This window comes from Hypanus sabinus, unplaced genomic scaffold, assembly GCF_030144855.1.
Source record: "Hypanus sabinus isolate sHypSab1 unplaced genomic scaffold, sHypSab1.hap1 scaffold_88, whole genome shotgun sequence".
Lineage (NCBI taxonomy): Eukaryota > Metazoa > Chordata > Chondrichthyes > Myliobatiformes > Dasyatidae > Hypanus > Hypanus sabinus.
Genome location: NW_026781732.1, coordinates 218,895 through 246,189, shown reverse-complemented (window position 1 = coordinate 246,189; position 27,295 = coordinate 218,895). Strand labels below are relative to the sequence as shown.

General features: G+C 44.6%; 1 protein-coding gene and 1 long non-coding RNA gene across 2 annotated transcripts in view; one reads left to right on the top strand and one right to left on the bottom strand.

Moving 5' to 3' along the window:
• LOC132390375 (zinc finger protein 239-like) overlaps window positions 1–27,295 on the bottom strand; it is a 445,145-nt gene that overhangs the window by 286,085 nt on the left and 131,765 nt on the right. The window lies entirely within an intron of this gene.
• LOC132390378 (uncharacterized) lies at window positions 11,429–17,151 on the top strand. Its single transcript, XR_009510895.1, has 3 exons — window positions 11,429–11,534; window positions 14,447–14,588; window positions 17,028–17,151. It is a non-coding gene; the product is annotated as an uncharacterized LOC132390378 (long non-coding RNA).

Below are 27,295 nucleotides of genomic sequence, written 5' to 3'. Positions count from 1 at the left end.
GTGGAGATGGGAAGAAGTGCAGTGGAAGGATGTGAACTGTGACAAAGTGGCAGGTGCGCATGCGGCTGTTCGATAGAGCGGGGTGTGTATCGATTACCCCTCTTGGCCGTCGGAGGTGCTGTATTGGCGCAGGCGTTCGAGAGTCCATGTTTTTCGTCTCGGTGGGTTCGGTTCGTAGCACCCACATTGTTAATTGCCCGGCGTGTCCCTGTACTAACACGACTCGGTACAAGTGTTTGATCAAACTAATCCGCGCATGCGTAACATGAGGGGGAGATGTGGTAACATGTTTCCGACATGCTGTGTGAGATTCAGCCCGCGTTCTCGCTGAAGAAACTCTGAACTGATGAATCTCCACTGTCATTCATTTATACCCGCTCCAGAACACTGAATATTAAATACTACACAAGGCTGACGTGTCTTCCAATAGTTGCAGCTGTGTATCACCAGGAAGGTGCCGACGATGGAACATTTTTTTCTAGATGACTTTTTTTTTAACTCTTTCTTGAGCTATGATAGTGAGTTTTTGAAGAAACGAGCACGGAGATGAGTACGATGTCCACAAGAGCTAAAGGGACAGATTTTGAAAAACGGGAAAGAATCCGACGGGAACGGTAAGAAGAAAAGAGGTGAACCCAAGCAAACTGAATTAACTGAGGAGACAACGTTCGATTTTTTTGAAGGCACAATCTACTGAACTACGCCAAAATACTAAAGAAGATTTGAAGGTACTTCAGGACTCTTCGGCTGCGCTCGATCACGAAGTTAAACTACAAAATTCCAAAATTTAAGAACTACAGGACGATGCTCGGAAGAAAGATCAGAAAATTGATCGTTTGGAACAAACTCCGACTTCGACAGTTGAACAGTTGCAGAGCTGCAAATCCAAGATCATCGATCTCGAAAACCGACCCAGAAGACAGAATCTACGTCTAATCGGTCTCCCCGAAGATATCGAGAAAGGGGACCCTTAAAAATTCCTTTCTCAACTTGTAAAGGATGCGTTTACCTCTGAATTTCCAAACGAACGTCCATTACTTGAGCTTTTCATCGCTCTTTTCCCCGATATCCGAGCCCTGGGGCCAGACCTCGAGCAGTGATTGTCCGGCTCCATTATGTGCATGCTAAAGAGCATTTCTCAGCATCGCTCGTCGGCAAAGTATGATCATATTTCAAAATTATCGGTTCCGTCTCCTGGAGGATTACAGCCCAGAAGTGATGAAGACACGATAGGTTTTTAAATCTTTGATGTCGGAAAGTTACGAAGCAGGTCTCAAACCAGCTTCACTTCATCCTGCGCCCCTCAGAATTACTACTTCCGAAGGTCAACACCATATTTTCCTGTCCACAAACGCCGCTCGAAGCTTTTTGGATGAACACTATAACATTATCCATTTGCTTCGGATACATGTATTATGAGATCTCAGGAATAGGATTCGATTTCAATGACTCTGAATGGATCTTTCATAACGTGGGAGCCTTGCTGAAGAATTTGAGCTGCTGCACAAACACATTTATTTACGCGGTCACTCAGTCGAAATTCAGGGAGCAGGTGATCAGCGCGGTGAAATATCCGGTCACCTCGGTGCTTCATTAATCAAGCCGCGCACTGAGAGCGTCACGTGTTTAAAGTGGAAAGAGTTTGGCCAAGATTAACGAGGTGTTGCCAGGAGGAGGGGAACTCTATATTGCGGAGATTGCCCAGGCTGGGGCTTCATTACCCGACTGGACTGGCCTGTTTTGTTTCACTGCGGGCTGGAGCTGGGAAAGGGGAGACAATTGACATGCCTTTTCATAGCTTTGCAGCCGCTAGATCGTGCACGGTGCGCCGGCAATGGTCGAGTCCGAATTCTATGATGATTTCACAGTCAAAGTATGCTCGCAAGATTTTGTGAATAATGCGAGTCCGTGTCTTTTTAATTGTCGTATAACAGCAGACCGATAGCCAACCCCCTGCCCCACTGCCCCGCGGAAAACAGAACAAAAATATCGACTCAAACCTCACTCTCCATTGAAATCAAAAGGCAAGAAACGGCGAAAATCACGGATCATCGAAACATTCGTGCGAGATCGCCACAATCCGTAAACACCAAGAACATTCGCATAACCTACTCTCTCCGTCCGCTTTCCATCCATACTCCCAGTTTTCCCCACGCTTCCTCTTTCCCTGACCCTTCCTCCCCTGCCGGTCTCTTGCTCTGGCCCCCGCTGTTCCTTTCCTCCCCTTCTTTCTCTCTATCGCACTCTCACCCTCACTCCTCACTTACTCACGCAATCCCCTCTCGTTCCATTGATCTCCTTCCGCCCAAAACTCTCTCCCTACACCATTTTACCTCTGCTTCATTCTCTTTCCCTCTCCTTGCCCCTGCCTCCTCCCGCTATCTTGCTCCCGACGCTCTCTGCCTCTTTCCTTATGTCCCACTCGCCACCTCCGCTTCCCTCTGCCTCCCGCTGCAATCTCACCACTCCTTTGTTAACCTGCTACCTCTATTATCCCTCTCTTGTACTTTCTGCTCCCGCGCTAACCACTGTCTCCTCATCTGTGCTTCCCATTCTTTCCTACACCCGGCTCCTTTCGCCTCCACTCTCTCTATTAGGCCAGATCTGAATCTTCCTAACTACTCCCATGCGGGCCCTTGTCAAAGGCCTTACCGAAGTTCATGTAGACAATAAGCACTGCCTTCCCTTCATCTACTTTCCTAGTAACATCCTCGAAAAACTCTAATAGATTGGTTAAACATGACCTACCACGCACAAAGACATGCTGACTTTTTCTAATAAGTCCCTGTCTATCCAAATACTTGTAGATCCTATCTGTTCGTATTCCTTCCAATAACTTACCTACTCCCGATGTCAAAATTTCGGGCCTATAATTTCCCGGCTTATTTTTGAGCCTTTTTTAAACAAGGGAACTACATGAGCGATTCTCCAATCCTCCGGCACCTGACCGATGGATATCGACATTTTAAATATTTCTGCCAGGGCCCCTGCAACTTCAACACCAGTCTCCTTCAAGGTCCGAGGCAATACCCTGTCAGTTCCTGAGGATTTATCTACTCTGATTTGCCTCAAGACAGCATGAACCTCCTCCTCTTCAATCAGCATAAATTCCATGACCTCCCCCCTTGTTTGCCTTGTTTCCATAGACTCCAGTCCAGTTTCATTAGTAAATACAGATGCAAAAAAAAACCCATATAATACCTCTCCCATTTCTTTTGGTTCCATACATAGTCGACCACACTGATCTTCTAGAGAACCAATTTCATCCCTTACTATAGAAACTTAGAAAATAGGGGCAGGGGTAGGCCATTCGGCCCTTCGAGACTGCACCGCCAATCAGTATGATCATGGCTGATCATCCAACTCAGAACCCTGTACCTGCTTTCTCTCCATACCCCCTGATCCCTTTAGCCAGAAGGCCCATATCTAACTTCCCCTTAAATATAGCCAATGAACTGGCTTCAACTGTATCCAGTGGCAGAGAATTCGCCACTCTCTGTGTGAAGACGTTTTTCCTCATCTCGTTCCTAAAAGGCTTCCGTTTTATCCTTAAACTGTGACTCCTCATTCTGGACTTCCCCAAAATCGGAAACAATCTTCCTGCATCCAGCCTGTCCAAACCCTTTAGAATTTTATACGTTTCAATAAGATACCACCTCAATCTTCTAAATTCCAGAGAGTATAAGCCTAGTCGATCCAGTCTTTTTCATATGAAAGTCCTGCCATCCCAGGAATCAATCTGGTGAACCTTCTTTGTACTCCCTCTATGGCAAGAATGTCTTTCTTCAGATTAAGAGACCAAAACTGCACACAATACTCTTGGTGCGGTCTCACCAAGGCCTTGTACAACTGCAGTAGATCCTCCCTGCTCCTGTACTCAAATCCTTTAGCTATGGATGCCAACATACCATTTGCCATTTTCAACGCCTGCTTTACCTGCATGCCCACCTTCAATGACTGGTGTACAATGACACCCAGGTCTCGTTACACCTCCCCTTTTCCTAATCGGCCACCATTAAGATAATAATCTGTTTTCCTGTTCTTGCAACCAAAGTGGATAACCTCATATTTATCCACATCAAATTGCATCTGCCATGAATTTGTCCACTCACCTAACCTATCCAAGTCACCATGCATCCTGTTAGCATTCTCCTCACAGCTAACACCGCCGCCCTGCTTCGTGTCATTTGCAAACTTGGATATGCTGCATTTAATTCCCTCGTCTAAATCATTAGTAAATATTTTAAACAACTGGGGTTCCAGCACTAAGCCTTGCGGTATCCCACTAGTCACTGCCTGCCATTCTGAAAAGGTCCCGTTTACTCCCACACTTTCCTTCCTGTCTGCCAACCAATTCTCTATCCACCTCAATACCATACGCCCAATACCGTGTGCTTTAGGTTTGCACACTAATCTGCTGTGTTGGACCTTGTCAAAAGCATGTTGAAAATCTAAATATACCACATCCACTGGCTCTCACCTATCCACTCTACTGGTTACATCTTCAAAAAATTCTATAAGATTCGTCAGACATGATTTTCCTTTCACAAATCCATTTTAGCTTTGTCCGATGATTTCACTTCTTTCCAAATGTGCTGTTATCACATCTTTGATAACCGACTCTAGCATTTTCCCCACCACCGATGTCAGTCTAATCGGTCTATAATTCCCCGGTGTTTCACTCCCTACTTTTTTAAAAACCGGGGTTACATTAGCCACCCTCCAATCCTCAGGAACTAATCCAGAATCTAAAGAGTTTTGAAAAATTATCACTAATGCATCCACTATTTCTTGCGCTACTTCTTTAAGCACTCTGGGATGTAGACCATCTGGCCCTGTGGATTTATCTGCCTTTAATCCCTTCAATTAACCTAACACCACTTCCCTACTAACATTTATTTCCCTCCGTTCCTCCATCTCACTAGACCCTCGGTCCCTTACTATTTCCAGAAGATTATTTATGTCCTCCTTAGTGAAGACAGAACAAAAGTAGTTATTCAATTGGTCTGCCATGTCTTTCTTCCCTATGATCAATTCACCTGTTTCTACCTGTAAAGGACCTAAATTTGTCTTGACCAAACTTTTTCTTTTCACATATCTATAAAAGCTTTTACAGTCAGTTTTTATGTTCCCAGCCAGCTTTCCCTCATAATCTTTCTTCCCTTTCCTAATTAAGTCCTTTTTCCTCCTCTGCTGGTCTCTGAATTTCTCTCAGTCCTCAGGTGCGCCGCTTTTTTTTTTTCTTTTTGCTAATTTATATGTTTCTTCTTTGGACTTGATACTATCCCTAATTTCCCTGTCAGCCACGGGTGCACTACCTTCTCTGGTTTATTATTTTGCCAAACTGGAATGAACAAATGTTGTAGTTCATCCATGTGATCTTTAAATGCTTGCCATTGCATATCCACCGTCAATCCTTTAAGTATCATTTGCCAGTCTATCTTAGTTAATTCACGTCTCATACCTTCAAAGTTACCCTTCTTTAAGTTCAGAACCTTTGTTTCTGAATTAACTATGTCACTCTCGATCTTAATGAAGAATTCTACCATATTATGGGCACTCTTACACAAGGTGCCTCGCAGGACAAAATTACTATCTAGCCCTTCCTCATTGCTCAATACCCAATCTAGAATGACCTGCTCTTTTGTTGGTTCCACAACATGTTGGCTCAGAAAACTATCCCGCATACATTCCAAGAAATCCTCTTCGTCAGTACCCTTACCAATTTGGTTCACCCAATCTATGTGTAGATTGAAGTCACCCATTATAACTACTGTCCCTTTATTGCACACTTTTCTAATTCCCTGTTTAATGCCATCCCCAACCTCACTACTACTGTTCGGAGGCCTGTACACAACTCCCACCAGCGTTTTCTGTCCCTTAGATTTATGCAGCTCTACCCATATCGATTCCACATCCTCCAGGTTAATGTCCTTCTTTTCTATTACGTTAATCTCCTCTCTAACCAGCAATGCTACCCCAGCTCCTTTTCTTTCCTGTCTATCCCTCCTGAATATTGAATATCCCTGGATGTTGAACTCCCCTCCTTGGTCACTCTGGAGCCATGTTTCTGTGATCCCAACTATATCATAATCATTAATAACTATCTGCACATTCAATTCATCAAAATTGTTACGAATGCTCAGCGCATTGACACACAAAGCCTTCAGGCATGATTTTAGAACACTCTTAGCCCTTACACAATTATGTTGAAAAGTGGCCCTTTTTGCTTTTTGCCCTGGATTTGCCTGCCTGCCACTTTCACTTTTCACCTTACTACTTTTGGCTTCTACCCTCATTTTACACCCCTCTGTCTCTCTACACTTGTTCCCATCCCCCTGCCACATTAGTTTAAATCCTCCTGAAAAGCAGTAGCAAACGCACCCCCTTAGACTTTGTTTCCAGTCCAGCCCAGGTGCAGGCCGTCCTGTTTATCCCGGTCCCACCACCCCCAGAACTGGTTCCAATGTCCCAGAAATTTGAATCCCTCCCCCTTGCAACATTTTTCAAGCCACGTATTCATCTGAAATGTCCTCCTACTACTCTGATTAGCACGCTTTTGATGTTAAAACCACTATCTTCATTAGTATCTAACAGTATAGTAACTTAAGCAAAATATGTGCGTGTAATTATAACACCCAAACTATTGAGCTCGGTACTGGGTTGGGGTGGGGGGGGGAGGAAGGCTTAGAGTCCTGAGATCGTAAAGTATGAAAGTGTAGTTCATTCACTGAATAAGGGATGGGAGAGAGATATTTTTAATCCAGGGCAAATACAGAGAGAAGGCAATTATGTCGAATTCCATAGCTTCCACTGTGGTAAAATGAGATAACAGTCGCCGTAGATTTTATCCGTCGCCATTCCAAATCCACATACGAATTATCACCGAAAGTGACTTGTCACAGGGATCAACAACACACACAAAATGCTGGTGGAACCCAGTAGGCCAAGCAGCATCTATAGGGAGAAGCGCTGTCGACGTTTCGGGCCTAGACCCTTCGTCAGGGCTAACCGAACGGAAAGATGGTAAGAGATTTGAAAGTAGTGGGGGGAGGGGGAAATGCGAAATGATAGGAGAAGACCGGAGGGGTTGGGATGAAGCAAAGAGCTGGAAAATGATTGGCAAAAGTGAATCAGAGCTAGAGAAGGGAAAGGAGCATGCGACAGGAGGCCACGAGCGTAAGAAAGTAGGGGGAAGGGATCACCAGAGGGAGATGGAGAACAGACAAACAACTAAATATGCCAGTGATAGTGCATGAAGGGGAGGAGGGGCATTAACGGAAATTAGAGAAGGCAAAGTTCATGCAATCAGGTTGGAGGCTACCCAGCCTGTATGTAAGGTGTTGTTCCTCGAACCTGAGTTTGGATTCATCTTGACAATAGAGGAAGCCGTGGACAGACATATCAGAATGGGAATGGGACGTGTAATTAAAATGTCTAACGCGTTAATGCCCCTCCTCCCCTTCTTACCCCATCCCTGACATATTTACTTGTTATCTGTTCTCCATCTACACCCCCTCCTTTCCTTCTCCCGAGGCCTCCCGTCCCATGATGCTTTCCCTTCTCCAGCTCTCTATCACTTTCGCCAATCACCTGTCCAGCTCTTAGCTTCATCCCACCCCCTCAGGTCTTCTCCTATCATTTCGAATTTCCCCTCCCCCCACTACTTTCAAATCTCTTACTATCTTTCCTTTCGGTTAGTCCTGACGAAGGGTCTCAGCCCGAAATGTCGGCAGTGCTTCTCCCTATAGATGCTGCCTGGCCTGCTGTGTTCCACCAGCATTTTGTGTGTGCTGTTGTTTGAATTTCAGATTTCCTCGTGTCTGCTTTTAGGGATATCGTCTTCAAGTGAATCGCCACACCACATACCCAGGCAAGGGTTAACACGTAAGTGGTCTCCACAGGATTCTCCAAACAAAACCCACTCCTGTGGATTATTCGCGGTGACAGGTACACAGTCGATGTGCACTGGATCGATAATCAAACCGCCCTTGTGGGCTCAGGAGAGTTCCAAACAGTGACCCTTGGCCACTAGCTTCCTTGTCTAAATCCTTTTGTTCTCTTTCTTTGCGTCCTTCTGACTGTGAGTGTCTGTGTCCTCGCTTAGAACGAAACAAACTGTAAGTCAGACAGTCCCGCCTCCTTGATCTCTCTCTCTGCAAAAATCAAAAGTGAGCTGAGAAAGTCAGCGGCTGACGTCATTGTTAGTCCCCAACTCACTCAGGCACTCTCTTAAAGTGACAGTCCACAGCAACCGAGACTTCGGGATTCATAACACTTCCCCTTCCACAAAAAAAAAAATATTTTTGCTCTAAAAGAGAACAATTTTTAACTGCAAGCTACAGTATGTAAAATAATGCATGTATGGTTACCATGTAACACATTGCAGAATCGTATACAAATACCAGATTCTGCTTCACTAATAAAACTGTAAGCTCAGCATCTGGAAAAACAATCGGCAATGATATTGTCCGTGCTTTTCATATGCATTATCACAATACAATATTCTTGCAAAATCAGACTATAGTTTAACAATAACTTCGTTTTGTCCTTTACCTTAATCAAAAACACCAACAGATTGCTATCGGTATAAACTATAAGAGGTTACTTCTCAGGACAAACATCGACATCAAAATGCCGCAAAGCCAAGATGAGTGACAACAACTGTTTCTCTAAGAACCACAGAACATTACAGCATAGAAACAGGTGTTTTGGCCCTTGTTGGCTGAGCCGAACCATTTTTCTGCCTAGTCCCACTGACCTGCACCTGGGCCATACCCTCCAAGCCCCTCTCATCCATATATCTGTCCAAGTTTTTCTGAAATGTCAAACGTGAGCTCGCTAAGGTGGAATAATTTATTTGCTGCTCATTGAATTTTCTCGAAAAGTAAGCTACAGGCTGTTCAACATCATCATCATCTTTTTGTAATAACACTGTCCCGGCAGCTTCATCACTGGCATCCACAGCTACAGAAAATGGCTTTGTAAAGTCAAATGCCCTGAGCACAGGTTAATGACACAAAAATGGCTTTCAATCGATCAAGTGCTTCCTGACAAGGCTCGGTCCAAACAAACTTTTCACCATTCTTCACGAGATTAGTCAGAGGAAGAGCGATATCAGTAAAGTTCTGGCTGAACTTTATGCAACCATTCCCAGAAACCTTCTAAAAGGCTTCTTAGCAGTCAGAATAGGAACTTGAGAAATTGCCTGGACTTTTGCCTGAACAGGAGCCCACTTGCTTTGACCTACAACATAGCCAAGATAAGTCACCGTGGCATGGCAAAACTCAATCTTAGCTAAATGTAAGGCTGGCCTGGGAAAGCCTGTCAAACGGCTTCTCTACTGCAGAGATATGCTCTTCCCAAGTGTCACTCCCTGTGACTAAGTCAACAATATAGGCATCTGTGTGTCCTAACCCTCGAATTACAGAATCATTCATTCTCTGGAATGTTCCTGGACCATTTTTCATTCCAAACAGCAAAACATTGTATTCATACAACCCAGATGGTGTCACAAACGCAGAGGTGTCCCTCTGCCCGTCAATGGAGCACACCAATACCATTTCAACAGACCAATCTTTGTAAGAAATTAGCTTTACCAACTTCATCCCGCACTCTCCCACTGTAGCAGAGACTGACAGATACAGAATGAAACCCACTCTCTCACACTGCAGCAGAGACTGACAGATACAGAATGAAACCCACATTCTCACACTGTAACAGAGACTGACAGATACAGAATGAAACCCACACTCTCACACTGTAACAGAGACTGACAGATACAGAATGAAACCCACACACTCACACTGTAACAGAGACTGACAGATACAGAATGAAACCCACACTCTCACACTGTAACAGAGACTGACAGATACAGAATGAAACCCACACTCTCACACTGTGGCAGAGACTGACAGATACAGAATGAGCCCCATACTTTCGCACTACAGGGGAAACTTGTATATACAGTATGAAATGCACAGACGCACACTCCAAGGGAGAGAGCGGGAGCCTGTGTGTGAGTATATCTGTGTTTGGCTGTGAGAGAGTGTATCTGCGTGCACGTATGTGTATGTGCGTGTGTATGTCAGAGACAGTATATATGTGTGTATGGAAGTCTGTTTGTGTGTGTGTGTAAAAGAGTGTGTGTGTGTGTGTGTGTGTGTGTGTGTATGTGTGTGTGTGTGTGTGTGTGTGTGTGTGTGTGTGTGTGTGTGTGTGTGTGTGTGTGTGTGTGTGTGTGTGTTGATGATACTTTTCAATATACCTTTATATGATGACGTGGCTTGATGTGACGGTAAAGAACACTGTAAAGGAAATGCCAAAGACACGAGAATCTTTATGTTAAACCAAGAGATCAAATCGGAACGGAATCTATACAGGTCAGAAAGTATTTTGTTAAATCATGCGGGTATTTACATCATGGAGAAACGTGTTGTGGTTGTGTTCGTAACCCACAGTGCAGTGAATGGCAGCCTTATCATCTCAGTATATTCCTACAGCTAAATGAACACCACAGTGTTTCAGCATCTAACTGTTCGTCAGGTGGATTCAACAGCGGCTTTGTCCGTCAGCTTCAAAATCCACAGCACAAATAACAAATCTTATGCATGTACATTTTGTGATATATATATATATATATATATATATATATATATATATATATACACACGCGCACACACACACACACACACACACACACACAGATACTAAAGATTTGGAGAAGATAGTTTAAGAGATGGAGAGAACATTATACCGGGAAGGTGATCAAAATAACGTAAACATCGATGTCGTCCAGGACTGAAGGAGAACTGGACCGAGTGTGTGTGTACGCAATGAGTATGTTTTATATCTGGTGTCACAGTCGGATGGGGTGTGATGGGTTTGGTGTCTGAGCGGCCAAACTGAACAGCTGAATTAAAAAGTGAAAGATATTAAACTGAAGTCTGCAGGAGGAGACTGGGAGGGCTTTCATATGTCCCTGGATCCAGAGCGCACTGAGGGGAAACCGGATCTATTTGTAGATGAAACAGCAGGCGCGACAGTGAAAAGTGCCGAAAATGATGGAAACATCGATTCCGGAATGCTTGTGGAAAGAGAACCACAGTTAAAGTTTCAGGTTCGAAAATGGGAACAGTCGTGACCGCTGTCAACTGTGGAATGTTGTAAATGAAGCTGATTGCTCAATTACTGGTCTCATTGCACATTTTGGTCGAATTACACAGAGGGATCTGAATGTGGTAATGCCAATGGTATTGACGTGTTTGTGTCACATCCCCACAGAATTTACATCTGAGAGACTGCCGGTGATGTAATTTGTTTGTTCAATAACAATGGTCAGATGTGGGACCTTGTCACTGGAGATCGATCCCCTGTATAAATCAGAGCCTGTGGCAGTACGTCAGCACAGAGTGTCTTGCCGAGCTGAGGAATTCAGAGCAATCGCGTTCACTGCGTCCCTCAAATGGGATATCCAGTAATCTGGCGGATAGAAGACATTTACCACCCTGTTATTTCAGCCGTTGGAATTCCCGGTAAGCCGCTGTCACACCTGCAAACGGCAGAAACTGAGAGTTAATTCCGATGTTCTGAAGTGTTTCTCTCGCTACTTGTTTCCACAGCCACCTGTCCAGTCCCCGCATTTTAGTCATGGGCGGAAGGCGCTGACAATGTTAATCCCTTTGCTTTCTTAGCAGACAGCGCTCCATATTGGAGCCGAGATGGTGCCTTTGACTGAAATACTCTCCGCTGCCTCGATATCATGGAATAATTGTGAATCGAAATGTCTGCACAGGAGCACACCGGGCGACACTGCATCTGTGGAGAGCCAGCCGACCTTCTGTTCTGTCCGTAGGAATCGACTGTGAATTGCCTGAGTGGGTGATGGAGCAACGCGAATGGCGCATTTATGTTAGAAATATGAGCAGAGGGAACCGCCGATGTTGATTTCATTTCATTCCTGTGATGCTCAGGCCAGTGACGTTGGTATATCATACCCATTCCTCACTGCGGCCAGGAAGCGTTTGACCAGCTGTCATCTGGTCGGTTTGGGAATTCACCCAGATTGAACCCATTTACAAAACTCGCGGAGAGTTCTCTGTCACGCTGTCACTGCATTGCACACTGTCAGCGGGTTCATATGTTCTGGGTCCAGTTTCCACCATTTGGAAGCAAAAAAAAAAAAAAACACAAGATGAAGTCTAATAATAATAATTTTGTTCTATTGCCTTGACAGGTGAGTAATTTCTCTACTTCTTTCCCTCTCTCTTGCAGTTAACCTGGTGGCGATTGTTATCCTGTCCCGAGGAAAGTGCGGTCTCTCCAAATGCATCACTCGCTATCTGCTGGGAATGGCAGCAGCCGATCTCCTGGTCGTTATCTCTGACCCTCTGCTGAACTGGACTGTACTGATATACTTTAGGTCTTCCTTCCTCTATTGGACTCCCGTTTGTAGGGTTGTTCTCTGCCAGCTGTTAGCAAGCACCGGAGTCTCTGTCTGGCTGACAGTCGCGTTCACCTGTGACAGATTTGTGGCCATTTGTTGTGAAAAGCTGAAAACAAAATATTGCACCGAAAAAACGGCGGCTGTGGTTATCGGGACAGTGAGCGTTCTGGGCTGTTTGGAAAGTGTCCCTTTCTACTTTACATTGGAGCCTTTGGTGATAATTGATGGAGTTTTCTTTGGCTGTGACAGCAAAGACAGTTTCTATACGTCTCCCTCGTGGGCCGCATTTCAGATGATTCATCGCATTTTCATGCCTTGTCTCCCGTTTGTTCTGATTTTATTGTTCAATGCTCTGACAGTCAGACGGATTTTGTCCGCCAATAAAGTCCGGATGGGCCTCCGGGGCCGCAGTAACGGAAAGAATGACAAGGACCCGGAGATGGAGAACCGAAGGAAATCGGTCGTTTTTCTATTCAGTATAACCGGTAGTTTTATATTTCTGTGGTTATCTCTGCTGGTTTTTGATCTCTACGTACTGATTGCAAACATCCCTCGTTACTCGGACGCGGATCCGATTTATATCGCAGAATCCACGGCGACGATGTTGCAGGTCCTCAGCTCCTGCACCAACACATGTATTTACGCCGTGACTCAGAGCAATTTCAGAGAGGAGCTGAAGAACGCGGTGAAATACCCGCTGAAACTCTTAACCAAATTCCTTAAATCATAGAGCGACTTGTTGGTTTCTGCCGGAGATTTCAGTCAAACACCATGTTTCCTCCAAAATCTATCCATTTGCCGATATGTAGAACCATGGGTAACAACTGAGCGCTCTGAAATACGCATGCGTTTTGTGATGATATATTCCACTCGCTGTTTACCCCGTACAGGTGAAATGTGTCCTTCATCAGATATGTAATATGTAGCGGTCACCTCAGCTGTAATTCACCCCAATGGAGGGTCTATAGTCAGGTCCCGTCCATTTTACTTTAATAATCTCCATCACATCTGACAGCGTTTTACTCTGGGCTGGTGCAGTTAGGAAGAATCCTCTCCCTTTTCTCCATTCTCTCCGTTGTTTCTGATTCATCCTTCTCAGTAATGCTCACGGCGTTTTACTCCCGATATCTCTCACGTTGTCCTCGCTCACTCCTTCCCCCACGCCGGTGAGGGGAACTGGATCAGACTGAAACATAGCGGAGTCGTGTGTGTGTGTGTGTGTGTGTGTGTGTGTGTGTGTGTGTGTGTGTGTGTGTGTGTGTGTGTGTGTGTGTGTGTGTGTGTGTGTGTGTGTGTGTTTGTGTGTGTGTGTGTGTGTGTGTGTGTTTGTGTGTGTCTTTTCTTTACTATTCCAACTCCTTTTCCATCTCCGGACTGCTCCGCTTTGTCCTTTCATATCTGCCCCTTTATCTCCGTTCACATCCTGAGGTCCCGTGAATCTCTGTTCCCTGTTTCTCTCTGTCCGCTCGTCCGGTCCCGTTCTGAAAAGAATTTAATCTCCTTGCAGACTAGTGAGTTTCACCGTGAGAAAGATATGATCGGGCTGGAACATGGCGTGTGGTGCGATCTTTTCCTTCTTTTTCAACAGCATCTCCATATCCGTCCTGCTCCTTTGTTGTCCCGGCATCTCTCCGGCTTTATCTTTGTTCACATCCCGAGGCCCCGTCACAGTCTGTTTCTTTCCTTCTGTTTCCCTCTGTTCACTGTTTCTCTCTGACCACACCTTTCGTCTGGTCGCGTACTGAGCAAAGGAAATCTAATTGCAGGAACATATATTTATATTGATCATCAATATACGCTGAAATTGAATCAACTTCCAGAGCCACGGGAAAAAAAGTTATTTGTTTATTTTTTTCTCTCTCCAACTAACTGAGCTCTACCTGGAAGTTTTATCGATATATGAAAAATAAAAGAATTATACTGAAAATCTGAATTAAAATTACTTTAAAAGACGTTGTACCACTCTGAGGCGGAGTATTACTCACTCTGTTGCATTTCCAGTTCCGTCTCACTGATGTCTGTCCTGCCGCCGATCAGCGTTACACAACAAAGGTGATTCTCCTCGCCCGGAGTTGACGGAAGTAAGAGTCGACACCACAGATGTCTTTTCGAGAGCAGAATAGATTTATGCACCTCGCGCCAGGTATTAACAACTCAACGCTTTATCATAAATAGTGTTTCCAGTGATACGTAAGGATTATGTCCAATCTCCGGCCACCGTGAACACAAAAGCAGCGTGAATCCCAAGCGACGTCATTCTAGTCTTGACCAATTTATCTCCCAATCAGACTGTGTGTCTTAAAGACTACGACATAATTGCCTGGCAAGATTAAATGACAAGAGCGTCGCATTCCGGAGTTGGTGATGACCCAGGGTTAATTTTGTTTCGTGTCTGCAGTGCAGTTTCTTATGTTGTTTACTGTTGTCCAAATCTAATCGCAAACTGGAGAACATCTGCAGAATCTGGAAATCAAAGTAATATGCACACATTCCTAAGGAGCTCAACAAGCCGGGCAGAATCTGTGTAAAAGTGTAAGCAGTAAATGTTCCGGGCCGACACACTTCATCAGGGAGATCCAATTTAATAGGATCGGACGTTTCTACCATAATAATATGTACAAGATGATGAGCGGTATTGATCGTGTCGATAACACGTGTCTTTTTCCCCGGGACAAAATGGTTAAAACGCGGGGTATACTTTAAAGGTGCTTGGAAACAGGGAGTTCAGAGTTCAGTTTTCACACAGAGAGTGTTGGGTGTGTGGAATAAACTGCCGGCGGCGGTGATGGAAGCGAATACAATAGGGTGTTTAAGAGCCTCTCAGACAGGTACATGGGACTTTGAGAAGTAGAGGTCTATGCACCAAGGAAATCCAAGGCAGTTTCTAGAGTGGGTTTCATGGTGGGCACAACATTGTGGGCCGAAGAGTTTCTATGTTCTATGTTTTTTAATTGCAGTGTCGGCGACAGGTGTTAGACACCCAGGCATGCCTCTTACAACTGCTGGTCATTGTGCAGACCGCTATGCACAGGGTTGTCTGCATTAGTCTGCATTCAGTAAATCCTTGACATGCTATCTTGCTAATCGCCCTTAAGTATTGCAAAAAATTTACTCATTATCACGACCTGGTTTCGGAACTGGTAAAATAAGGGACCGCAGGTTGATATAAGCCCTTGCTAATCGAAACGTGTTCTTATGACAGGATTCATGCTTTACATTGCCTCCAGTGACAAATCATATTGTCGTATAGAGGGTAGAATAGCATAGGTCTTCTTGTGGTGGGGCAGAACGTACGTCACTCGTAATTTTTGTTTATCGCCCACCGAGAGGGAGGTGTCTACGAAAGCAGCAAAACTACGACATACTCAGGCAAAGCAGGGGGAGCAAACAGGGCAATCTTTGCTTTAACGATGAAGAAGGAAATATTACACAACCAGCCTGAGCGGAATGAAGTAGTCGAGTAGCGTTAGTATTAGGCAGAGTTATACACCGTGTGCGGTTTAACTCCTGTAAAGTCTGAAGCGCGGGTCCGAGTATTTCAGGAGTTGCAGGGGGTTTGATGGCTGTGGTGACATGAGGGGTTAGGATTGGCAGTTTAAATCGCTCATCCTGATATTCTCTCGAAAACCCTTCTTCCACTTTGTCTTTTGGACCATAGTAGATGTGTTCTGTTACAGAAAGAGTTTCTGCTCTGTTAGTCACGGAAAGGAGCTTCTGGTGATCGCTCGGCTGAGATGTTTCAGTGTATCGGACGGTGCGATAGAAATGCATCAGAGGTCGGCCTGTCAGGATAAGCTGTCGTTGGTTAACATCTCAGTCCAAGTGTATTTCCAATTCTGTGTACGGCCGCGCAGAGCTGTTGTGCAAGTCTATCATGTGTTATGGAAACGGGAAATGAAGTCAGTTATATTATAGAAAATAGACAATCGACAATAGGTGCCGAAGTAGACCATTCGGCCCCTCGACTCTGCACCGCCATTCTGAGATCATGGCTGATCATTCACTATCAATACCCAGTCCCTGCCTTGTCCCCATATCCCTTGATTCCCCTATCCATCAGATATCTACCTAGCTCCTTCTTGAAAGCTTTTGTCTCCTGTTTTTTGCCCGCACCTTGTTCCCTCTCCAAAATTACTATGCTGACAGATTGCCCCACACGGGCAGCCGAGCACGGTCCCCTTTAACCTCGTCCCCATGGCAACGGAATATCCATCATTATCGTTTTCCCCTCTATTCCTCTGGGGAATTCCTCTATTCCTCTGCACTTGTACTGCAGGCCAAGTGGGTTCCGCACACAACTTTTAAGAACATCTAAACATTTCCATGCAAGGAGTTATAAATTTCACAAATTTGTCCCATATTCGAATTTCAGGAGGGGTCTACAGCATAGTTACCGCTGTGGTGCCAACTATATTTTTTTTTTGGATATTATGTAACAAGAGATGGTTCTGAACTCGCTTCTTTTCATTTCTCCTGTTCTGTTTCCTGTTCTAATACGCAAATTATAGGCGTGTCCTCCTTTTTCAGTCCCTGCGACGGTTCAGAAGGGACCCTAAAAGTGTGTTCATCTTTCCTTCGATAGATCTTTGTCTTGCCGTTTGTCCTCCTCCGGCCGCTTTGCTTCGGTTGCCTGAACGTTATCAGGCGGGGTCGGGGTGATTGATCCAGCCGTACAGCTTCTGCTTACATGAAAACTTAGACCAGACCTGATTCCTGCCTGAGCACAGGCTGTCCAGGTGAGGATAGAGACTTTGAGATTCATCACCTTTCCTTTGTTTGGACATGGTTTGGACAGTCAGTCTATAGTTTTTTTCGGAGGTTGGTGTGCCTTGGCTAACTCCAGACGAGTTTACTGTCATTTAATAGCACAAACTAGACAAGGTTTCTCCGAGCCGGGTTTTGAAGAACAGCAGCACAAACAGCACTCAGAACGCACAACACACAACGCTGGAAGAACTCAGTAGGTCAGGCAGCATCCGTGAGAAAAGAGTAGCGAACGTTTCGGGCCGAGACCCTTCATCAGGAATGGGGTGGGGGAAGAGCGGACCGAAGCCCAGTAATAGAGATAGGGGAGGGGGTAGGATCTAAAAGCCACAAGTGGAAAACCAGTCATAGGAAAGATAAAGGGGAGAGGGAGGGGATAAGCATGAACGAACTATAGAAATAAAGAAGCAGAGCACACAACTACTTATGAAAGAAAGGACGGAATCCTCCGATAAGCCAGGCACAAATAAACAAAGTTGCATGAATCAAAACACGTTATTATATAATCATAATCCCAAGCAGGGTCTCGTTTTCAAGCACAAGCGTGAATGAAATTTCGTTCCGTTCGCCTCTTCAAGTCCTATTTATATCGCAGATGTTGGAAATTCAAGCAACACACACAAAATGCTGGTGGAACGCAACAAACCAGGCAGCATCGAGAGGAAGAAGCACCGTCGACGTTTCGGGCCGAGACCCTTCATTAGGACTAACTGAAAGGAAAGATAGTAAGAGATTTGAAAGTAGTGGGGTGAGGGGGGCGGAAATGCGAAATGATAGGAGAAGACCGGAGGGGGAGGGGTGAAGCTGAGAGCCGGAAGAGTTTGACAAAAGGGATACAGGAGGCCTCCTGTCCAATGATCCTTTCCCTTCTTCAAAGCGAAACACGCACCAGATGGCGAACTCGAACTTGCCTTTGCTGCCCCTAGTTTCTCCATCGTCCGTTATGTCGGAATCATGCTCGACGACGACAATTTGCCAAAAATAGTTTGAAGATGAAATTCTTTACCGGACTTCAATTGGCGAATATTTTAGGTCATGGAGAGTCAGCGTGTGTGGAACTTTAAGGTACAATTGAAAAGCTTGTCTTTATATCTGGTAGCAAAACGTTTGCCAGACCTTCCCAGAACAGTGGAATTAGTTCATAATGTTCATCTCGGGATTTGTGACTCATCCACTTACACTCATCTCACTTGTGTAGCTCTAAGGAGTAGCAGTGCCAAGCATGATATTCATCTGGAAAACGCTGAATTCCACAATATCACTAAACTACAGCAACATACATGCCTGTGAAATTTATAATCGGAAGTTTCATGCACGTGCAGGGAGGTTGGAGGTCAGACAGTGAGGGAGAATGATGGTGGCGAAGAAGGCTTGGAGGGAGGGAGATTGTGGATGCGGGTTGGAAGGAGAGGGGTCGAGGGAAAGAGTCACCGAGACGGGAAGGATTGTATGTTATTGCAGCACCTCACAGTGGGGAAACAGTAATCCCAAAATGCATTGCGTAATGGAAAGCCCTCCAGCTCCTCACAGTACATATTTTTCAGGATTTTGACGCGCCTCCCCACATACCCTCTTCCCAGACACCCCGGCCACTGTCTTTCTCTCCGCCGTTCCTCTGCCCAACCCCGGTCTCTTTCTTCGACCAGTGCACCACGTCTCTCTCTTCCCAACGCTGTGTTTCCGATCCCGCCGCACACTGAGTGCACTATCTTCACAGTGTCTGTTTCCCAACTCGTTCACTCACCGTCTCGATACCGTTCCTGTCTATCTCCTCCTTCCACTGGCCTCTCCTCAATCCTATCTCCGGCTCCTCCGTCAATCAGATCTCTCTACCCATCCGAAATTTCTCTCATTACCCTGGCATCGCACTTCACCAAATATCCCTCATTTCTCCCCATTGTTCTCCCGTCTGTCTTCTCCACTCGGCCCTACAGTTTCTCTCTCTCAGGTTCTTCCTCTCCCCAGTTTTCCTAACACCAAGCCCTCTCTCGTTCTACCCTGTCTCCGTCTCTCCCCACTTCCATCGCTTTCCCCGTCCCTACTTCACAACCATCACCTTCCCTCTCTCTCTGACCTCCAACTTCCTTCCTTATTTTGAAATAATTCTTTCCCACTGAAAACTATATCAGCAAGTTTGCTGACGATACTAAACTGGGTGGCAATGTGACATGCGAAGAGGACGTTAGGAGAATGCAGGGAGACTTGGATAGGCTATGTGAGTGGGCAGATACTTGGCAGATGTCATTCAATGTGAATAAATGTGAAGTTATCCACTTTGGAAGCAGGAACAAGAGGGCAGAGTATTGTCTGAACGTTGTAGAGTTAGGTAAGGGAGAAATGCAAAGAGACCTAGGAGTCCTAGTTCACCAGTCAATGAAGGTGAATGAGTAGGTGCAACAGGCAGTGAAGAGGGCAAATGGAATGTTGGCCTTTGTTACAAGGGGAATTGAATACAAGAGCAAGGATGTCCTTTTGCATTTATACAGGGCCCTGGTGAGATCACACCTGGAATATTGTGTACAGTTTTGGTCACCAGGTTTAAGGAAGGACATTCTGGCAGTTTAGGAAGTGCAGCGTAGATTCACTAGGTTGATTCCTGGGATGGCAGGGCTGTCTTACGCAGAGAGATTGGAGAGATTGGGCTTGTACACGCTGGAATTGAGGAGATTGAGAGGGGATCTGATTGAAACGTTTAAGATAATAAAAGGATTTGTTAGGATTGAGGCAGGAAATATGTTCCAGATGTTGGGAGAGTCCAGTACCAGAGGGCATGGATTGAGAATAAGAGGTCAGTTATTTAAAACAAAGTTGAGGAAGAGCTTCTTCTCCCAGAGAGTTGTGCAGGTGTGGAATGCACTACCTCGGTAGACGGTGGAGGCCAATTCTCTGGATGCTTTCAAGAAGGGGCTAGATAGATATCTGATGGATGGGGGAATCAAGGGATATGGGGACAAGGCAGGGACTGGGTATTGATAGTGAATGATCAGCCATGATCTCAGAATGGCGGTGCAGACTCGAGGGGCCGAATGGTCTACTTCTGCACCTATTGTCTATTGTCTATTATGCACGAAATTTCCGAATATTTATCTCACAGGGCTGAATGTCTCTGCAGCTTAGCGATATTGCGGACTTCCGTGTTTTCTACAGAAGATGTCTAAAGATATTTTAAATGGGGGTCTGAAATCTTTTTCTTTTGGAGCAATAACCTCCCCCTCCGCTTAGCACTACGTATTGATCTGTTGTCTGCCCATGCACTGTTGTCCACGCATGCACATTGTTCTCTCTCTCTCTTTTGAGCGTTCACTCCCTCGCCACAACGTGAAAACACCAATTAAAGCCAACTCCTGCGTGCGTGTATTCAGTTAATCGAAATATAGTTGTGCACAGACACAACAATTCCACCTGATCTCCCGTCAGCCGCCGCCGACCGTGACAAAACAGCCCAAGTTTCTGCAGTCTCTCCTGTTGGCCTAAGCCCTCTAAACCAGCCAGGATCCCGATAAATATCTTGTACTTCTTCTCAAAATCCTCGAAGGCTTTCCGGCAGTGGGGCGACCCGAACAGCGTGCAATAGTCCAGAATTGGCCAAAGCAGATTCCAAATGTGAAAACTGAGCTCAGTCACAATTTTATCCATTAAAAAATGCTTTGCAAGTTACAGAACATTCTGAAAGCGTGATTGGAAAATCGAAATCAATATTACGTTATTTATGAGTGGCATATCACTTTCCAATAAACTCATACTCTGGTGCACATTGGGAAGATCCTGACAGAATCGTCAAACACAAGGATGCAAAGATGGAAGGTGAATGAAAGAATTTAGAATTTCTCAGAGAAATGTATTCATATAAATGATAAAAGAAACCCACACTCTCATACTGTAGCAGAGACTGAAAGATACAGAATGAAACCCACACTGTAACAAAGACTGACAGATACAGAATGAAACCCACACTCTCACACTGTAACAGAAACTGACTGATACAGAATGAAAACCACACTCTCACACTGTAACAGAGACTGACATATACAGAATGAAATCCACACTCTCACACTGCAACAGAGACTGACAGATACAGAATCAAACCCACGCTGTCACGGCTGGTATGTACAGAATGAAATGCATAAACTCTAACTGAATCAGAGAGTGACAGCTACAGGAACCCACTGTCACAGGCTGTACCAGGGACTGGTTTCTACAAAATGAACCCCACACTCACACATTGCACCGGAGGCTGGTGGGTACAGAATGAACAACCTCTCTTCACATTAGACCGGCGAAATGAATGAAACACCCACTCTCAAATTATCCGACTGAATATCTCCCGTTTGCTGATTGCCTCTGCACTGCTGTCGTTCTCTCTCACTAGCTTCCCTTTCATTCTGCTCTGAATATTTCTTGTTTCTGCAACATGGCTCTACGACTGTTTCAAGGTCCCTTCCTTTTCTTCCATCCCTTAATCGATATGCTGACTCAAACCTAAAATACCGCGTTTGACACGCTCAGTGAGGGAAAAGAAAGGGATGGACCTGGAGATCGGCAGTTACCCTAATACACGATCTGAGGATTATTTGGCTGCGTCTTTCTTTCTTTGTGTGTGTGTGTGTGCATGTCTGTGCGCGTGTGTGTTTACGATGTTTGTGTGTGAGTTTTATGATGTGTGTGTCTGTGTGTGTGTGTGTGAGAGTGTGTGCGTGTGTGTGCGTGTGTATGTGGGTGTATGTGTGTCTGTTCTGATAATCGTCTCTAATATTCACACCAGAGAGAAACGTGTTGATGGTAGTGCTCGTAACCCACAGGGCAGTAAATGGCAGCCTTATCAGCCCATTATATTCCTACAGCTAACTGAACACCACAGTATTTCAGTATCTATCAGGTGGGTTCAAGAGCGGCTTTGTCCTCAGCGCAAGTAGTAAATATTTTCTCATGTAAATTACAAAATATATAAGAGTTACTTTTACGCATCAATATATGCATATACACACACAGAAACACATGCATACACACGTAAGTATTATATTTACGAGCAGACACACACACACGCACACACACACGCACACACACACACACACACACACACACACACACACACACACACACACACACACACACACGCACACACACACACACACACACACACACACACACACACACACTCGTAGAGATTCCACAGATCTGGAGCACATAGTTTATCAGATGGAGGGAACACCGTGGTCAGCCCAGTTTTTCCGTCTTCCAATTAGCATGGAGCATTGGGATTGTGCTCAGAATCTCTGAAAGTTGCAGGAAATATGAATTCGTTCAGAATAAATCAATAGAATAAAATCCCCCCTCCCACTTTGTCTGGGAAGGTGGTTCCATAGCAACATGTGGTTGTACATGTCATTTGGTTTAGGTGTGTAAACCCACAGTCCGGCTTGTTCCAGTTCACTTTCACTGCCAACTGATAAGACAAGCAATTGATTCGGTTCATTTACAATTGATATTTATGATTTCTTGACTGTATCAGCGATCCTACATCAAGAGATAGGAGAAATGTATGAAGGGATTAAATAATGGCATTGGAGAGTGAGGAACAGGAAATGTAACTGCAGGAGAGCGAACAACTCCGGGAAATCTGGGTTTAATATGTTTCGTCTGTCTTCAATGCCGGATAGGAAGTCAGATCTCCGTTGTTACTAATTATTCTTGTACATTCTTCAGGTTTTCTGTTCTATCCGTTTTCATCTCGGAAAACACTCCAATGAAATGAGTTTTCATTTATTGCCATCACACTGATACTCGCTACGGATAAACTCAGAGAGCTGCTGCGGGTCTGCATCACGACTGAACGATCCTTTGCTTAAATTGTATAATATCAAATGAGTTTTCATCGCGTAATGACATTTAACCCAACTGGCTGGTAACGCCTGGCCATAGCCGATTGTGCCCGGCTGATTTTACCGGCTGATCACGCATGTGGAATTAGAAAAGGCGCAGGAAGAGACCTAGAATCTTCCAGAAGCTTCAGCATTTCAATGTTAGTTCCTAAGCAATACAAAATGAACCACGGCTTTGTCGGGCATAGTTTTCACATTAGGAGCTAAATACACAAAATAATCTGCCTGAGTTTTAAATTATCAAACCCACCCTTTCTGCAACCTTTCCTCGGAAAGGGTAACGGGAATCAAAGCGGCACAACGTGTGTAGGAATGTCCGGAAGATTCTGGTGTTTCTGGAAACAACTTCTTAATAACTTAACTTTTTAAAAGTCATTTACCAATTCCGGGTTGCACAATATGTTCCCATAAATCCCGAATTAACGAAGTGGCATTTTCAAAGGTGGCGACTCGATCAATACATAAAGTTGTTCCACTGATTGGAGCGTTTTCCGTAAAGTGTTTGAGCCAGATGATGCGTGGGGCATGACACACACTGACTGGAGAGAATATGATTGGTTCAGAGGAAGAAGCATAACTAATTTCACGTCACAGAGATTCACCCAGGAATATCTAAATAAAGTGCTAATGAAAAACCGGTGAAAAATATTGGAGAATGATTATATATTCAGTCCAGCAGAAACTTCAGATAGAAGGTCACCTGATGATTTTCATTTTGGATTTACTGTTTAAGCTCTTAGAACAAGTGTAGAAGACTTGAGAAACTGATGCAACGTGTCGCTGAATCAGAATAAATTCCATAAGACCAAAGGCCGTAGGAGCAGAATTAGGCCATTCTGTCAATCGGGCCCGCTCCGCCATTCCATTATGACTCATTTATTATCCCTTTAAAGACTGTTTTCCTGCCTTCTCCTCATCGTCTTTAATCTAGCAAACTCCTGCTTAAGTATAACTAATATCTTGAACTGCACAGCCAAAGAATTCCACAGATTCACTGCCCTCTGGCTGAAGATTTTTTTCTCATCTGTGTTCTAAATGAATGTCTTTTAATTCTGAGGCGTTGATCTCTGGTCCTAGCCTCCCCACTGTATGAAACGTTCTTTCAAAATCCTCTGTACCAAGAGCTTTCAATTTTCGATAGTTTGCCACGAAATCCCCCTTCTTACTGCTAAACTCCAGTGCATACAGATACAAAGTTATTAATCCGCAGTGATTGTTTTCAATCCTCTGTATCGGGAGCTTTCAATGTTCGATAGTTTGCCACGAGATCTCCCTTCATACTGATAAACTCCAGTGCATATAGACACAAAGTTATCAATTCGCAATAAATGTTTTCAACCCAGCTGCTTGCAACACAAGACACGTCAAACAGGGTCACAGTTCAATACAATTACAGCGCGAGAAAAGAGAATGAAACCTCGGAAAGCATAAACCGAGTGGATAGGTGAGAAACCGGAAGAACAGCTGATGTCAGTCGAGGAAGGAATTTAATTGACTTTATGTCCTTCACACACATGAAGAGGAAAATACTTACGTCACGTCTCCGTCTAAATGTGCAATGCGAAATCATAGTACTTTATAATAAATAGAACAATCAATGTAACATAGAAATACATTCAAATCACCGTGAGTTAATCAGTCTGATGGTCTGGTGGAAGAAGATGTCCCGGGGTCTGTTGGTCCGTGCTTTTATGTTGCGGTACCGTTACTTGGATGGTAGCAGCTGGAACAGTTTGTGGTTGGGGTGCCTCTGGTCCCCAGTGATACTTTGGACGCTTTTTTACACTTGTCTTTGTAGATGTCCTGAACCATGGAAAGTTCACAACTACAGACGTGCCGGGCTGTCCGCACCACTCTCTGCAGAATTCTGCGAGTAAGGGAGGTACAGTTCCCATACTCGGTAGTGACGCAGCCAGTCGTGATGCTCTCAATTGTGACCCTTTAGAAAGTTCTGAGGATTTTTGGGCTCATACCAAATTTCCTCAACCGTCTGAGCTAAAGGAGGCGCCGTTGTTCCTTTTTCACAACGCACCTGGTGTTCACAGATCACGTGATGTTTATGCCGAGGAACTTAAAGCTGTTCAACCTCTCAACCCCAAATCCAATTATATCCCGTCTCCATTCCTCCTGTAGTCCACAATCAACTCCTTCATTTTAGCCACATTGAGGGAGAGGTTGTTTTCTTGACACAACACTGTCAGAGAGATGACTTCTTCCCTGTAGGCTATCTCGTTATTGTTTAGGGCCAATCAATTTAGTGTCCTCGGAAAATTAATTAGCAAATTATAGGTGTGGGTAGCGAAACAGTCATGTGTATACCAGGAGTAAAGGAGCAGATTTGGTACACAGCCCTAAGGGGCTCATGTGCTAAGAGTCAGAGTGGTGGAGATGATGGAGCTCTCTCTTGTGAATTGTGAAGTTATACATTTTAGCATTATGGAAAGTATTAAACGATTTTTTAAACGCATCTAATGTTCCTCATGCTCGACATCATTACTATAAAGGCACTGTGCTGCAAACCTGCTACAGCAAGATTAACGTGAATTTGCTGTATGAGATTACTATCAGGCCAATAGGAAATTTGTCCCCATATGTTGTCGAATTAGAGAGAAGTTGGGCCGATGAAGAATTACATCTCATCCGGACTGTAGGATTCGATGCTTGCTGAAACTGGAAAGCTTCAGCCGGACAGAGAAAAGGCAATTATTCTCCTAGCATCATACTGGTATTGCAGACAAACCGGAAGTTTAAATAATGGGAAAAATCCGAACAAGAGGGAAAGAGAATGGATTGGCAGACACGGCCAGGTCACTAGGAAGGTTAGAAAATGGACACTTCAACAATGGATCTGTGTGTTTTAAATCCCGGATATCAGGGTGATATAACATGCAAGGCAAAATACATTTTTCAGAACGGAAAGACAAGCAATCTAATCTATAATAGAAAATTAAATAATTTTTCTTCTGAAATGACGGAAAGGCATAACTGCTGGGAACTAACTTTTGCAGATAGTTCAATTCATTAATGTGCTTAAAGAGTACGTATGCTTTTTCTTAGATATTGGAGAATTATTTGACCCTTTCATTTGAGCGGTACAGACTTCTGAAACATTTCAAAACTAAAGTAACTGGGGAGAGAAGAAGAGCTTTGAACTGCTCAATGAATCTGGTCTGGGTCACTTCGTAGATAAATGTATTCGTGCAGATGCTGAAATTCTGAATCACAGAACCCCAAAACTGTGCCTGATAAAACCGAATGGACGTTTCCACGTCTGTTTAGAGGCATCGCATGAGAATGAAGACCAGAGTGGTTGTCGCCCAACAGGGAAAGGAAACTCGCCGACAGGCTGAAGAGCAGAATGATGGATTGTCTCCGACTCTCCATCTCCGGATCTCGCTATTTCCCTGTCCCTTCAGCCCCCTGCGGACCCTGCCCGCCGCCAGTGTCTGTCTGACGGTCAGAGCATTGAGGGTCAAAATGAGGAAGAAAGGAAGTAGCGGATTCAACAGACGGTCCACCCAATAAAACCCCTCAAACGATCCCGAGAAAAGAAGTACGGACCAACCGAAACAGATCCAGTCACCCCTCACCAGCAAGGCTACTCTTTCCATGTATATGAAAAAAAATGGTATGATCTTTAAACAGAAACCGATCGATATTGCGCCGATCACCAAACCCGCAATTTTTGGGATGCAGTATTTTGTTTTAAATATAGAGGAGCAAATGGCCACAAAGCGATCGGAAGTGAAAGCGACAGTAAACCACACGGAACAGTCAACGGCCACGTGACACATGACGTAGTGGACAAGGCAGAACGGAGCGTTGTCCAGGACTCCGTAATTAAATCCGTATGCTCGACCCATCTGGTAGAACAGGACTTCGATAATCACCACCATTAGATCCGCCGCAGCCATCGCCACCAGATACCGCGTGACGCATTTGGAGAGACCGCAGTTTCCTCGGCTGAGAATGATGATCGCCACAAGGTTAACTACAGTGAAGCAAAATTGACCAAAAATAAGAAAAAAAAGTAAATCAAATGCAATGTTTGCAGAAGTACAGCCATCAGTTGTTCGTTCATCACTGCTGGACATTATCAGAGGAAGTAATAAATACCCATCTATATGTGATTAGTTTGAACAACTGAGCACATTATAAAGCGTTTTACAGTAGCGCATGCTCACATTAATCTCTTCACCTTCACAGA